Consider the following 3,762-nt stretch of genomic DNA (forward strand, 5'->3'; position numbering starts at 1 on the left):
AGGGTTTTCCCTGGGAGTGTAGACGCAGGAGAAAGAGCAGAAAGCTGGAGGGGCGTGCAGAAGCAAGGACCTGTTTGGTCCAGCACAGCTGTTCTTGCAGGCTACTTGTCTCTGAGCAAAAGTCTGAGGGAAGGATGAGGCCACCTTGCTGGGCTTGGGCTGCCTCATGGGGTGACTGCTGAGTCCCTGGAAGACAGCTGCTACATCCAGGAGCTACTACGTGAGGAAAGCTATGAGAGCAGTTTCAAGCCAGGAGAGGCCTAGGGACACCAGGAAAGAGTCCTTCTTCCACCACCAAATAATCACTCAAGTAGCCCTGGCTGGGCATTCTCTTAGCCATCCCCACTTTGAACATTTTGTTCTGAGAATGACGGAAGGCTTGGGGAAGACCTCGCCACAGGCCATGTCATGGTCCAGTAGCTTACACCCTGTTTGCTATGGGAGGTAGGAAGCCTAGCAGTGTGTGTGTGTGTGTGTGTGTGTGTGTGTGTGTGTGCGCATGCATGCGTGCGTGCGTGTGTGTGTGTGTGTGTGTGTGTGTGTGTGTGTGTGTGTAAGTGTGTGTAAGAGGTCCTGGAGGAGAATGGCAGCTTGGGTGTTAGAACCTGTGTGACCCTTTGGTAAGTTACATATTTTCTCTGGACCAACTTCAGAGGCCTCGTGTGTAACGGGACAGACTTCTCCAGCCTGGGACCAGTCTTCCTCCAGTACAGAAACATGCCGTGACAGGGTAGCATTGGTGGGATGGGCGGGGTGGAGCAGGCAATCTGAGACTCATCCCATCAGCTCAGCACTGTCCCCTGCCCTCAGAATCACCCACAGCCTGAGTCTCTACAAGAACTCTATGCTTCAGGTACTACTGTTCCAAGGAGGAAACTGAGGCATCGGATTGTGTTGAATGTCTTCAACGGCCAGAGACAACTGTCCAGAGGAACAAGTGTTACACTGAAGTATGTCTGCCCGTTCATGGCATCACGGGTCCCTATCTGAACTTTTGAAGCAGAGGATTTAACTCTTCTCAGCCCCTGGATACAAAGACTGAGGTCCAGAGAGGAAATGGCTTGCCTTGGCCAGTTGGAATAAACAAACACAGAAGCCAGGGCTGGAACTCAGTTCACCACCTACCTAGGTTCTAAAGAAGGGTCATTCCAGGTTGGCAGAGGCCACTGACTCATCTACTCCAGGAACTTGCTCAGGCCTCCTGGGTCCCACCATGGCCCAGAGAGCCTGCACATAGAGCTGGGAAGAGTGAGGGCCAGGGAGGGCTGACAGATGGGAGAGCTAGGGTTAGGGGTGCACTTAGGGGCAGTTGTTGGGAGCTGGAGAGGTGGCTCAGGAGTTAAGAGCACTGATTGCTCTTCCAGAGGTCCTGAGTTCAATTCCCAGCAACTACACGTTGGCTCACAACCATCTGTAATGGGATCTGATGCCCTCTTCTGAAAGCAGCTACAGTTTGCTCCTATACATGAAATAAAATAAATAATTCTTAGAAATGGCTACTGTCACTGGGTCCACAGAGTTTTCTTGTTGTTGGTAGTTTTGGCTTAGAAAGTTTCTGAGAGTCCAGCCAGCCTATTCCACAGATGAGGCAAACTGAGGCCACCCAGCTGTTTAGATAAGAAATCAGATCAAGGCACAGCTGGCTTGCCTCAAAGCTCCCAGTTCTCACACCTCCAAGAGGAGAGGTCCAGAGTGGAAAGGGAGCCCTTGGGGGTCCAGAGAGCTGCATCGGTGCCAGGGTGACAGCCCCTGAGATGGAAGACTGTAGGGGTCTCTCCCACCCTCAATCTCCATCCTCACCCACCACCCAGGACTCAGTCACCAGGGTGGAATATTTTAGCACCTATAGAAAAACCGCCACAGACGGCAGTGGCAGCTGTTGCTAAGGAGATGCTCCTAAAATAGCCCCCCTCCGCCAACCTTTCCTGCTGCTGCTCCTGCTGTGGGGAGGGGAGGAGGCCAGGCAGTGAGGGGTGTCACATGAGCCCTGGCCCCAGGCTCACCCGTCCAACCTAGCCTCTGGTGGTCCGTGTGGCCACAGACCTGAGCAGCCACAGGCCTGTGGAGGGAACAGGAGCTGGCCTCTGTCTGCCCATTGGCCTCGGCCCAGTCCTTAGCTGGGGAAGGTGGGTGAGAAGAGAGGGAGAACCTTCTACTTTCAAGACCCTCAGCACACCCAGACCACTCTTATTTACACATCACCCAAGGTCCCGGCAGCTATGGATATCCACTCCTACATCCCATGAGCACAAGCCCACACAGGCCTAGCTAGCTATGCATCCACACCAGAAAGACACGCATAGATGCCGGGTAAGCACACACGCCAGGAATGAACATCACATACCACATGACACACCACACAGCCATAAATACACACATTCACATACACAGACTCACACATCCATCCAAAGTGCACACACATGAAGGTCTGCCATGCCAGGCACGCACACACACACCCATGCATCACACACACACACACACACACACACACACACACACACACTCACACGCTCACAATGCAACCATTCAAACACATGCCCAACACATGGCACTCCAAGGGCATTCTGTAGCAAATGGGCTCTGTCCAGGGGGCAGGTCCTGGGCTTCAGACAACCTCCATGAGTAAGCTTGATTTGTTTAGTCACAGAGTTGAGGGACAGGTAGGTATGTAGGTGGAAGGCCATATCTCTGTGAATCCCTCTATACCTAGGGTACACAGAGTCTTAGATCCCAGGAGAACTGTCCTGGGCTCTATTCATGAGGAGAAAAAAGTAGGAGTGGACTCACCTGCCGGCTTGAAACCTCTAGGCAGGCATGGAAGGTTCTGAGAGCAAGCTTCCTGGTGCAGCTGGCTGTCACAAAGACTGCCCTTGGGGCTGGAGTGAGAGACAGGACTGAAACAGAGATGGAGATGGCCCTTGGCATGTGCAAGGCACTTTGCAGTTTGACAGCTTCTTTTAAACTTGGTGACTATTTCACACACGCTTGGTGAGAGCTACTCTGAGACATTGGTGGTAATGTTCTATCTCCTAGACCTGGAAAGGAGTGGGGGAATCTCAAGACCACACAGCAGGTTACTAACAGGGCTAGTCCTTGAACCCGGAGGAGGAGGTGCGTGTGGCCTGTCTTCCACTTGTCTGCACAGTTCTCTGTCGGAATGTCAGCCACCGGGGACAGGGCCTGGCTTTGCCCACTTCACCCAGTGATACTGGGACGCTGCCTAGCTCTCTGTCCCCCCACCTTGAAAGCAGGGAAGGAATCCCCAGGAGAGTATCCAGCCGCAGCTGATGGCCACACTGAGACTGGGATGAGTGGGAGTGGAGTTTGCTGGATGCCCGCGCAAGGACGAAAGGCCTCGTGGCTCCCCTCCTCACTTGGCCAGCCACGATCTCTCTCCTGCCTCGCTCCGTGGCTCGGCTCCAGAAATCCGGGCTCCGGGTCTTTGTTCATACCTCGTCACTCCGGAGACGCGGGGAGCGGCTTGCGGTTGCCGTGGGAACCTCGCCCGGGCCAGGCCCGGCTCACGACTCCAGCACCTGGCTAGAGCAGCCATGCGGACCACAGCGTTTGGGGTTTCGGAAAACAACACCTGTCCTTAGAGTAACTCTCCGAGCGTAGCGCGCACACACCTCAGAAGCACGGCGCGGTGATGTGCGTAAACCCGCGTCACCCCCACTGCCCACCCCGCACAGTCAATTCCGAGCACTTCTATAGCAGCTGAATCCTAACGCGCCAGGAAGGCACTGCTGAACGGGAATCCGC

The 3,762-nt window shown here is 54.4% G+C and overlaps 1 protein-coding gene across 1 annotated transcript in view; it reads right to left on the reverse strand.

Moving 5' to 3' along the window:
* The window catches only part of Kcnj4 (potassium inwardly rectifying channel subfamily J member 4), a 26,769-nt gene extending 23,876 nt beyond the window's left edge, over nucleotides 1-2,893 (reverse strand). The window contains exon 1 of the mRNA XM_031358105.1: nucleotides 2,788-2,893. The gene's annotated coding sequence lies outside the window, so the exon portion shown is untranslated. The remainder of the gene's footprint in view (nucleotides 1-2,787) is intronic.
* Nucleotides 2,894-3,762: the final 869 nt, after the last annotated feature.

Source organism: Mastomys coucha, unplaced genomic scaffold, assembly GCF_008632895.1.
Source record: "Mastomys coucha isolate ucsf_1 unplaced genomic scaffold, UCSF_Mcou_1 pScaffold11, whole genome shotgun sequence".
Taxonomy (NCBI): Eukaryota; Metazoa; Chordata; class Mammalia; order Rodentia; family Muridae; genus Mastomys; species Mastomys coucha.